At 41.0% G+C, this 12,923-nt stretch overlaps 1 protein-coding gene across 1 annotated transcript in view; it reads left to right on the plus strand.

The window, feature by feature from the left end:
• Nucleotides 1-12,923, plus strand: part of PLPPR5 (phospholipid phosphatase related 5) — a 165,182-nt gene that overhangs the window by 98,580 nt on the left and 53,679 nt on the right. The gene's annotated exons all lie outside the window — the stretch shown is intronic.

Genomic DNA, 12,923 nt, shown 5'->3' on the forward strand with positions numbered 1-12,923 from the left:
GTGTTCAAATACACTCATTAAAATTATAAATGAATTTCCATTCACAGTGATGGATTAGTGTGAGGCCTCACTTACCCTTGACTTACCCACCACACTTGACAAACGCATGAATCTATAAACAAGTATTTTCGATTTGTGGTAATACTTTGGGGCACATTTACTTGCCGGGTCCAGTCGCAATTCAGCGGTGATTCAGGTCTGCCGGGATTCGTGCGCTCAATATCCACCAGGTGTTGCTGCTGCGCCGAGGTCCGCCGGAGTTCATGAGAATGCTGATCTTGTGACACACATTGGGGCAGATTTACTTACCCGGTCCATTCGCGATCCAGCGGCGCATTCTCTGCGCTGGATTCGGGTCCGGCCGGGATTTATTAAGGTAGTTCCTCCGCTGTCCACCAGGTGGCGCTGCCTGTTCCCTGGAATACACTGGAATACACCGAGCCGGGCTGAGTGAAGGTAAGTGCAAGCTCCGCAACAGATTTTTTTTTTAAATGCGGTGGTTTTTCCCAAATCCGTCGGGTTTTCGTTCGGCCACGCCCCACGATTTCCGTCACGTGCATGCAGCGCCGATGCGCCACAATCCGATTGTGTGCGCCAAAATCCCGGGGCAATTCAGGGAGAATCGGCGCAAATCGGAAATATTCGGGTAACACGTCGGTAAACCGCGAAATGGGCCCTTAGTAAATGACCCCCATTCTTTTTTAAATTCCGCGTTTTTTCCGAATCCATCGGGTTGTCCGATGGCCAGGCCCCCCGATTTCTGTTGCGTGAAAGCCGGCGCCGATGCGACTCAATCTGATTGCGTGTGCCAAAAATCCTGGGGCAATTCAGGGCAAATCGGAAATATTCAAGAAACCCGCCGAAAGTGCAGCGTTTGGTCCCTTAGTAAATGAGCCCTTTTGTGTCAGTATAGTTTTTCACTGTGGAGAGCTGCATACACAAGAATCTGACCTTATATTTTTCTACTTTTTCTACGTTCTATGAAAAATATATTTTGTGCATTGAAAATGTGTGCTCAGAATAAGTAAGAAGACGTAAAAGTTCAAGGAATTTCTTGAGAAGTGAGAATGTGTCTTGGGTTGGTTCAGGGATTCCTGAGCAATAGCAAGTAGGAAAACTATTTGTTTCTCAGATTTAGTGAACCACAAGATTACCCATATAAGTTTAGTACATATTCTCAAAGCTCATTTACAAAAAGCAAGGCACAACTTGACATCTACAGTAATGCATTACTTGCTATTAAAGTCAAAGGTAGGAAACACTTAAATGTCAAGTAGTTACATATCAATTCTTCAAAGACTTTAAGTTTTTGCTGCACTTCATGTGTACAAAAAGTTACAACATGGCCATACTGAGGCTTTATTTGAAAAAAAAAAACTACTCATCTTTTGTCTTAAAAGAAAAAGACCCAGAACTCCCTGGCAGCCCAGAATGCATCACCTTATATTAGTTGTTTCCATACCAGGATTTGGAAGTGGATATTGATAATTTGCTGATATTTTTAATACGCAGCTTCATTTGGTGCAATTCTACATGGCAGCAGAATTTTCAGTCACGGAGTGGATGATGCGTGAGTCCTGCCTTACATGTATGGACCCTCTCTGTGACAAAACTTCAAAAAATAGTTATGTGAATCCAAAAAGATATCTTCTATGTTGCATATGTCCTCTTTTCTAGAATAAGAAAGAAATGTGTGCAGGTAATTATTGCTTGAGTTTTCTAGACAGCTTAGCGAATTAAGAGGTTACTTCGGCATTTTAATGAGATCTACAAGGGAAATTACCCACTGAAATTGAGCCGTTCCACTTTTTCAACAGAATTAAAAATTAGTATAATGATGGCTATGAAAGACAACACACCATAAAAATGTAATTTTGGAATCTTAACATCCTGGCACGGCTGGTAATGATGGAGTCAGATGGAAATGATTGCATATTTGATAAATAAAAACTAATCTGGAAAAAGTTATGTATCAGTGAATGGTCACTGCTCAGGTCTGGTGGGCACGAAATATCTTCATTAGGTTCTCCATATTTTTTGTCAAGAAACTTAAATATATTCTCCTTTTAAGACCGTAACAGATCAAATCCCTCATATGGAGTGTTAGAGAAGACCTGTTGTAAACACTGTTAAAAGAGTTTTCTAGAAATCCTACAAACCCCCCTCCCCTTGGAGCCTGGGAGGGCTGAACAAAAAAACTTTGTGATTCCAGTGTCTAGTCGTTTTGTGACATAAGAGGAGGTGTTGCCCTATAATAATAATAATAATAATAATAATAATAATAATAATAAACGCACACAGATTATGCAGCGCTGAACAAACCCTGCCAAATTGGTCCCTGTCCCCATGGGGCTCACAATCAAAACAACCTACCAGTATGTTTTGGAGTGTGGGAGGAAACTCATTCAAACACAGGACCCCAGTGCTGCAAGGCAGAAGTGCTACCCACTCAGCCGCCGTGCCGCCCTATGGTCCTATAGTTTGAGGAGGTCACTGATTGGCTAATGCACATGCCATGACACCCATCACTTTCAGCCAAGTTGTAAGTGCCACAGTCTACCATGATGCTGAAAACAGGAGGACGAACAGTCCCTTGGTGTGTAATCTTTTCTGGTGTGTATGACCATTAGTGCCCATTGCTCTATCCTCCATGACTTACTATCACAATTTTATAGAATATATTATAGAGAAGTAGACAATGTATTCTTATAAAGATAACTTGTCAATTGTATTCTGCATCCCCTGTTGTAGCAAAATTTAACAGTAGTAATTAAGTTTCCATCATAGAAATTTATTTAAAAAAAGGCTGCATAGGACCTACCAGGTACCAACTAGGTTACACCACTCCAATCCGTCAACTTATGTTTCCATTGACACAACCTTCCTGGGGACAACTGGCATATCGTGGTCTTGCCTTACGATCCGGAACTATGATCTGCTGTTAAAAGGGGTTGTCTGGGATTTGAAAAAAATCTAAATATGGCTGGGGGCTTTGGAAACAATAAATATCCCCTTCCACTGTGCCATACTTCACTGCCAGGCCCTGTTTTTTTACAGGGGCATGTGGTGCCGTGCTTTTAAGCTTTCTTTTAAATCCCAGAGAACCCCTTTAAATTTTTAGTAGACTTTATGTACGACTGCCTGAAGTCAAAAATAGATCTTGTAATAATTGATAGATTAGTACATTTTAATAATATCTGGCAGTTCTAGATTCTTTACTCTGCTCCTCCAACACTACACAGGGCATTATAACACTCCCTACTTGGTCCGATTTACAAATTGCTCCGGAGCCCCGCTCCTCTTAGTTTTACTTTACTATGACTTACTGAATACGTGAATGGCACTCGCCACAATTGGTATCACAATTGTATATTTTAAGGCCCCTCACCAACTTTAACCCCGCCCTTTTTTATTACAGGAAACAGCTTTCGCTGTGCAGGGAGAGGCAGGTTTAAGTAGATTTCTGGGAAATGGCCAGTGCCAATAAACAATGCGCTGGCCCTTTAAATATCCTGAAGCCGGCACGCACATGCCCTAGGATATGGGGGCGCGCGTGCATGGGCTGTGGACCAGAATCAGGAGCAGGGAGAGGTGAGCAGTGTGGGTGCCAGCGAGCATGGAGGGACACGGGTGAGCCCGTGATATGGGTAATGGGAGCACCCGTGAAAGTTTCTTCTGTGACACTGACCTTGTATAAGTGCTCTGCGTGGGGATATTATTGCTTCATATTTCGTTATCCAAAAAACCTTAAATTAAAAACTGATCTAAAGGTTATCAACGAGAAAATCAACAAAATATTTCATAAAGAATTACACAACTCTAGGATATGAAAAAGTTGCTACGCATCTCGATGTGTTGACACATTTTTGTATTTTTAGTTTTTTATTCCTTCTTTTTAAGTTACTAATACATGAACCTTTACCATTTAATTTGGTATCTCTGTGATTGTACTGACCTTAACAATACTGTGGATGTATCTTATTTGTAGTGAATGAATCAGCAGCTGCCATTTGTCCTAGATAGAACAAGCCGTTGTAAGTTTCAGTAAAAGTAAAGATGAATCAGGAAAGTGAAAAACATAGCTGCAAAAACTGTACAGAACACTTTCCTATATAGATGTTCAGTGGAACCTTGGATTACGAGTAACCTGGTCTGCGAGAATTTTGCTAAACAAGTGTGTACTTGGTTTACAAGCAGAATTTCACAATACAAGCATTGTGTCACCCTCCCAACCCTCTGCTATACTACCTACCTCTCTCATGAAATTGTCTAACACAATGGGGCAGATTTATTTATCTGGTCCTGTCGCTTCTGCGCCGAGGTCCACCGGAGTTCACTTGCTTCTTCCTGGTGTATGTGAGTGCGTGTCTTGCGACACAATTCCGTTTTTAAATTCCGCGGTTTGTCCAAATCTGTCGGGTTGTCCGCTGGCCACGCACCCTATTTCTGTCTCGTGCAAGCCGGGACCGATGCACCAAAATCCGATCGCATGTGCCAAAAAACCAGAGCAATTTGGCGTACAATGGAAATATTCGGGAAACCCGACGGTATCGCAGTCCTGCGGACCCTTAGTAAATGGGCCCCAATATTGAAGAAGTAGAGGATATAAAGGGACTAGATGCTGTATTAAATGCTTTTGGGTTGTGGAACTAATCGTCTGTTTTGCCATAATTTCCTATGGGAAAACTTTGATATACTGTACAAGCAATTTGGCTTGTGAGCACAAGTTTTGGTTATAATTCAAGGTATTCAGTCTTTGTGGAACAAATTGTCTGGGTTTCAACAATTTTCTATGGGAAAACTTTCTTTGAAATGTGAAGTATTGTTATGTGTTTAATGAAAATGCTTTTATTTTTATATGCTGTGGATGAAGATTGATAACAGTGTGATAACACTCTGCTGTGCAGTGAAAAGTTGTGGGCTTTGGCTGATTTACGATACTGCCCACTACAAGGAGAACGTCTTTTGTTCCTGCAATGCCTATAATTTACTATCCAATGAACTATGGACATTACTTTTATCGTTGGCTAGCCAAGCCCAGGTCCTGCCTATCTGAAGGTTTCTGTAAAATCATTTGTGACGTGAATAAAGTTCCCCACATCTGCCGAGGCTTCACTTCACAGAGATTGGGATAGTATACCATACGTTGTCTTGGTCTGATTTCTTTTGAGCTCACTCTGTGACTTTTATCAGTAATTAGAGAACCTGAGGTTGTGTGAACAAGGGAAGAACAGATATATGAGCAATTTGGATTCTGAGTAATTTCCGGATCGGATTAAGCTCATAATCCAAGGTTCCACTGTATAACTAGCCTTTCCTCCTTATCTTTGGGTTATGTTTCAAGGTTTGTGGGGTTTACTTTGCCTCTGTAGGTATCCTCCAGTATGAATCCAACATAAGTAATGATGGCCTGATGAATACCTTGACATATGATGAAGAATAGCTCTATGGCACTTGATGGGTAGGTTCTCCTGCAGTCACTTCACTAGCTTCAGCTTTTTGAATGGCTCCTAATAATCACAAAAACCTAATATTGAGGCATCTACATTTGTCTTATCCCATAGGTCCCGGGTGATTAGTGTGCAGAACAAGACGCAGTAACGCTCAGCTAACTCTTTCCGTGAATCCTGACATCAACCAGTTCACTTATTTACATTTAATGGGTGACTGTAAGACGGGATGATAGAATTTGACATTGCCCAGAGAGACATAAAACATTGGCCTGACAATCTCTACTGCACATTGGAAGACCGGGGGATACAAATTGCTTCTCTGATTACTCCGGTGATGTAATAGTCTGCCTTCATTAAAGGGATTCTGTGCCGCTTTTTTCTCTATTACAACCCTTCTGGACAGACATTGTACACCGACAGTGATGGATGAGTAAGAGCGCGTGCAAAGCCCTATGGTTTTAGCCTATGCAAATATGATTATCATGTCTAATATCAGGCGCCTCGTTGTAACACAGCATAACAATGTTTTTTTTTCTCCCCTGCCTGACAAATAACATTCCCTCTTTGCACTTTTGAAATGTGGGTGGCTGCTATGGCAACTGGAGGCTCCTCTTGTCGGAAAAAAAAAAAAAATTAAGCCTTTTAAAGAGTTTTTTTTTCTTTCATTGAATTGTGTCTTGCTGAACATTATCACAGTCATTGTGAGCCCAACATCAAAGATCAAATGTTAGATTATTGCAATGAACGCATTAAAATCGAATGTATTCTGCATTTTGACAAGACAAGCATAAAATCCCGAAACAAATAGACAATTTGTTCTGCTATTTACACTGGGAGGAAATGAAAGAGCTGAAAATAATGTGCTATGTCGAACTTATTTATCTGCCAGATGTGATTGTTACAATTTTAGAATAGAATAGATTTTTTGTGCTTTGTTTTTACCTTCCCTAGTAATTATATATTGGAAGGATTCCTGTCTGACTCTAAAATTACTAATAAGGGCTTCCACGTACCCCGGGGTAAAAGTATTCAGTGAGATACATCTTACAGCTTAAAGGGAACCCGTCATCAGAAATTGGCCTAATAAACCACTACCAGTATGTTGTCATATAGTTCTAGATCATGTTTCTTTCATGGTCCAGCTTGGTGGCAATATCTAGAAAATCAACTTTGAAGTTAGATTTAAGTTAAATGTATGGAGTCAGGGAGGCGGAGAGTTTAACACTGAAGTCAAGCTCTCCCTGCCTCTGAACACCTCCTCCCATGTGATTGACATAATGCGCTGGACTTCAGGAGATCAGATTTTAAGGCAGGGAAAGCTTGACTTCAGAGCAACTCTGCCTCCTTGACTTCATAAAACCAATTTACATCCCACTTCAAAGTTGTTTTTCTGGATGATGCCTCCACACCAGGCGATGAAAGAAACATGATCTAGAAGCTTCTCAGCTGCTTGGAAACATACTGCTAGTGGTTTATTAGGCCAATTTCTGATGACAGAGTGTATGACATAAACTTTTCTGTTGTACATGGAGAACATGTATATGGGAGTCTACCAGCAGTTTTGACCATACAAAGCTGCAAACAGGACTACGGTAGGTAGTAGTCCTTGGGATCTGCATTACGATTTGTGTGTTTTTAGAAGCAGCGGGACAGTAATAATTAGTATAATATTCCAAGATTTTATCTGGGCTTCGAGCCCTGTGGTAACTTATTTGCAAGATCTCTTCAATGAGAACAGCTTCTCTGCTCTGAGTAATATCTTTAGCAGGCTTCTGGTTAGGTATAACAGAAGTTGGGTGGGGCTTGTATGCAAAGATCCAAGAGCAGCACAGTGTGAGGAGACTCTCCCGCAGTGGTTTAAATCCCGGAAATGCACTTTCCACAGCTCTGCAGCTACTATCACACACAGAGATTTCATAGCTCATTAGAAACAATATATAGAATTGTCTAGAGCTTTAAACAGTCAAAACAGCTGGTAGCTCCCTTTAAGAAAATCATATGTAGGCCTAGTCAAATTCTATTCTGACAGCTCACACAGCCATGAAGTATATGTACATGGTAATTCTTTGTCTCACTTTGCTGCTCACCTTACTTGTGGTGTGTATATGGGTCTGGGGTCAGAAATCATTTCATTATTTTACCGGACCCTAAAGATTTTTTGAATGATTTGACTCCCCCTTCAGTTTGGAATTTCAATTGAGTACAAGTCAATATAGGGACTGAAGTGAATAGGGACTCTGGGTGAATGTGGAATTATGTGAATAGGGGCTCTGGGTGAATAGGGACTCGATGTGAATAGGGGCTCTGGGTGAAAAAGGACTGATGTGAATAGGGGCTCTGGGTGAATAGGGACTCGATGTGAATAGGGGCTCTGGGTGAAAAAGGACTGATGTGAATAGGGGCTCTGGGTGAATAGGGACTCGATGTGAATAGGGGCTCTGGGTGAAAAAGGACTGATGTGAATAGGGACTCTGGGTGAATGTGGAATGATTTGAATAGGGACACTGGGTGAATAGGGACACTGGGTGAATAGGGACACTGGGTGAATAGGGACACTGGGTGAATAGGGACTGATGTAAATAGGGATTCTGGGTGAATAGAGACTCTGGGTGAATAGGGACTCTGGGTGAATAGGGACTGATGTGAATAGGGACTGATGTGAATTGGGACTGATGTGAATTGGGATTGATGTGAATTGGGATTGATGTAAATTGGGACGGATGTAAATTGGGACTGATGTAAATTGGGACTGATGTAAATTGGGACTCTGGTGCATAGGGACTGATGTGAATAGGAACTCTGGGTGTATAGGGACTGATGTTAATACAACACTGTGGAGCATGTTGGTTCTATATCAATATATACAGTGAATAAATAAGACATGCTTATTCACCCTTATACCCCATAAATATTCTCCTGAGTCCATACCCTCATCGCTTCCGTTGAGTGATTACATTGAAATATCTCATCCATTATTCTTTTTAAGAAGAACCATTTCACAATCCATTTTCTCCTGATAAACTCAGGCAATAAAATCAGAAAGAGCAGCGTCCATTCCATAGGGCTAAGCACATTACTTTTATGACAAGCTATTGTCAGGACTTGATTTGTGTCCAAATACTCAAGACAGTTGTCTGCTATAAAAATGCTACATAGTTTTGCCAAATTGAAAATTTTCTCAGTTATTATGCAGTACACAGCAATTTTGCTCCACTTCATCCAAGGTCAGTATCAGCGCTGTCAACAATCCACTGCCGTCCCTTATCTTTGTGTTTTTCAATATAGGATGTGATATGGTTTATAATAAAAGCTCAATCAGAACATTGTACTTAGCATATAAAATCATGTCATTCTAAATGAGTGACCCTGAAAATACATATTACTTTACATTACAATGCATTGGTCTGCGCTTTGCAATAAATTTAATTAATTCCAAGAGTTTAGTTGGTTTGGGAATATAACAGTACTGTGTATTGTACAGCATATTGTGTCCATGGCATAGGCCATTCATATCAATAGCATATCAATAGCTACTTACTGTTAGTAAAGCCTTATGTTAGGATATATTGTGTCCATATATATTGTGCATATTCAAGGCCGGCTCCAGATTTTCTATAGGCCCTCGGGCGACAGAGCCTCAGTGGGCCCCTTTGCATTGAACTCATGTGTTATCATAACAAACAGCCCCCTCATAGTTATTTTATGTACACAGCCCCCTTTTGGTTATTTCAGATAAGTCCCTCTGACACCCTGTGAATTAATACAATACAGTCCCTATTACCCCATGGATTCCTTATGTACAGCCTTATATGGGCCCCCCAGCAGCTCTGGGCCCCGGCACTTGCCCAGGTATGCCCAGTGCTGGGCCCTTTCACATACGTTGTTGATATACATCCCTATAGACAGCTTTGGCAACCCTATGGAGAGGGGAGGGGTAAACAGTGCTCATCCCTCCTCCTCTCCTGGGCGCCAACGTGCGCACACATTCATATAAATGTAGCCTTACCCTGTTCCAGCTGGCAAGGGTTCAGCGCATTCGAACTGCAGTTTTTGGATCCATGGCAAACATTGCCAATATAGGTCCTTGAACCCAGACTACGGGCAGAAGTTTGGATTTGTTGTTCCGGCTCACCAGTCATCAGTACCAGCTCAGATCCTGGATATTCACCACCATTTTCCCTAGTATCGTCACTCCCTAATGACATCGCAGGAAGCAACAATCCTAGGGAAAATAAGGCGTGCATGAAAACTAGTGATGACCCGTTCCTTTAAATGTCAACAGCAAAGCTCAGCTGTCATTTAGTGGGTTAACATCCGTGCCAGTTCAGGTATCCAAACCAAACATTTGTTCACGGTTTGTCTGAACTTGCTAAACCCAAACCTGAATAGGTCTGATCACTACTCCTGACGCCTTTCTCACCAACACTGAGATGGAACTGTTGGTGATCACTGAACTCCCTGAGTGATTGTTCTACCTATAGTGTAGGAACCTAGCACTCACACTGTGCAAAAGTGATTGTTTAGAAAAAAAAAAAAAATTATTGTTGGATCTAAAATTATGCATAATGTATATCACTCTGTTGAAGAAATAAAGTGTAAGAAATGCACATAACATATACTACATATAAACAATACATAAATGTACACTAAAATCTACAGTACACATTGGAAACAATACACTTTTAGAACAACACATAAGTTTCACCAAAATCAGTAATGTAAACAGGGACACATATCTCAGCATGTGCGTTTAAAAATCACGGGCTGGGCAATAGGGTAAATAGATGTAGCACTAAAGGGGCCAAGTATACTGTCTACTGTAGATTTTAATGTATATTTGTGTATTGTTTATACAGGCAGTCCCCGGGTCACGTGCAAGATAGGGTCCGGAGGTTTGTTCTTAAGTTGAATTTGTATGTAAGTCGAAACTGTATATTTAATAATTGTAGATCCAGACCAAAAAATTGTTGGCCCCAATGATAATTGGAGTTTAAACAATTTTTACTGTAATGTGACCAAGGATTATTAATAATCATTACAGACATATTACAGATGATTAATGCAGTCTGGGACTATAGTAAAGCATTCTGAAAGCTTCACCAAGGTCAGAGGGGTCTGTCTGTAACTATGAGTTGTCTGTAAGTCGGGTGTTCTTAAGTAGGGGACCGCCTGTATGTAGTACATGTTGAGGCACATTTACTTACCCGTCCTGTTGCGTCCGCCGATCCAGAATGTCCAACGAGGATTCGGAGCTGCAGCGATTGACTTACAGCGTGCACCCGATTTCTTGAATGTGTTGCTTCCCCGCTCAGGTCTGCCGGAGTTCACCTTCTTCTTCCCGTTGCATGTGAGTGCTGATCTTGCGACACAATTAGAATTTTAAATTCCGCGGTTTGTCTGAATAAGTCGGGTTGTCCGATGGCCACGGCCTCCGATTTGTGTCGTATGAAAGCCGTCGCTGATGCGCCAAAATCCGATCACGTGCGCCAAAAACCCCTGTGCAATTCAGGGCAAATATTCGGGAAACCCGACGGAAATGCGTCTGATGGACCCTAAGTAAATGTGCCCCGTTATGTGCATTTCTTGCACTTTTTTTCTTCAATAGAGTGATATACATTACACATAATTTTACATCCAACAATAAAATGATTTTTTTTTCTAAACAATATCAATCACTTTTTGCACAGTGTGAGTTCCTACACTATATGACCTTTTATTAATACGGGTTGGCACCCGTATAATACCGGTAGCACCACCTCCACTTCCTTATTAACTTACAGTTTGTGGGGTGCGGTTAGTGCTTAGATATTTGTATATGATTGTATATGACCTCACTGAGGTCCATTGAGGCCAAAGAATGCCTGCAGTGGGTCCCAGTACTGCCAACCATTCCGGTCCAGACAGCACTTTGGTGAGGATTCAATAGAAGTCAAGAATCAGAGAAAAAAGTAGTGTGTCACTGACATGATTTGATTCAAAAAACATAAATTTTATTAATATTCAACACTGAACACAAACATGCATATAAAATCAATTAAAGTTTTAATTGATTTTATATGCATGTTTGTTTTCAGTGTTAAATATTAATAAAATTTATGTTTTTTGAATCAAATCATGTCAGTGACACACTACTTTTTTCTCTGATTCTTGATTTGCTCGTTTTGAGTGTGTCGACTATTACCTCTACTTGGTGCAGTATTCTGCTGTGCAAGGTTCCATTTTCTATTTGATGATTCAATAGAAGTGACACTGAATTCTGCAGTTCCTGGCACAGACTACTGAACAGATAACCAAATTGGGCTTCTGGCTCCAAATTTTAAGTTACTGGAGTCATCTGATCCTTGTGGGTCCTGACTGGACCTTGTAGGGCAGTGATGGCGAACCTTTTAGAGGCCGAGTGCCCAAACTGCAACCCAAAACCCTGCTTATTTATCGCGAGGTGCCAACCAAAAATTAAAGCAGTAACTTATTGCTCCCTGTTCAACAACTTTCAATCATATTGGCCTCCTGATGACAGCAACACAGTAGAAAGATGGAGAATTTCCATAATTTTAGATTCTTTCCAGTTTCCCTGTGTACACACAGAATCGTTGGGCCAGCAGGAGGTCCTCCAAAAATAATTTGACCCTATCTACTCATTCTCCCTCTTCCTACAGTCCCAAGTAGCAAAGTAAGTATCAAAATATGACTAAAAAGCAACATCTTTTAAGTTGCTTGGAACTGCAGGACGATTCTTTGAGTCTTGTCTGGTGTGCTGGGGCGATGGCCCGGGTGCCCACAAAAAGGGCTCTGAGTGCAGCCTCTGGCACCCGTGCCATAGGTTCGCCACCACTGTTGTAGGGTGTAATATTGATGCTATGTATAGGTTGAAGTGTGTTGCAGCTCTGTTCTTAATTATTCTTCTTTGTCTGCTATTACACACTTTACAGGCGCATGAAAAGTTTTGTAGCACTTTTTATATCTGATACATCAGATAATGAAACAAATATTTCCAAGGTGGATATTTCACCTTCAGCATAAAGCTGTGGGCAGCACAGTTCAGAAGTGAACAGCTGAGCAGACTGATAAGTAATGATGTTGGAAACATTCAGTATAACTGTGGGTGGTCAGTCTAATTTGTATTCTTTTAATTAAAAGCAAATTGCTTGTTCGTTTCATGTTTAGGAGTCCAGTAGGTGGTTCTCATCAGTGAAGGACTCTGCATGCAAATTCATACACACGTCCTTTAATCAGAGAAAAACAAAGATTAAGATAATTTGTCAAACTGAGCTGTGTTCAGTGCCTACTGCTCTATAACATGCTGACAATAGATAGAACACTATGTGCAAGCAAATCTGCTACACCTGCTTTATAACATGTTGTATGCAGATAGGACTCTATGTACAATCTGCTCCATTCCTACTGCTCCATAACATGCTGCCTGAAGATAGGACACTATGTACAATCTGCTAATCCCACCCTTTAATATGC

The sequence above is a fragment of the Engystomops pustulosus genome, chromosome 10, assembly GCF_040894005.1.
Source record: "Engystomops pustulosus chromosome 10, aEngPut4.maternal, whole genome shotgun sequence".
Lineage (NCBI taxonomy): Eukaryota > Metazoa > Chordata > Amphibia > Anura > Leptodactylidae > Engystomops > Engystomops pustulosus.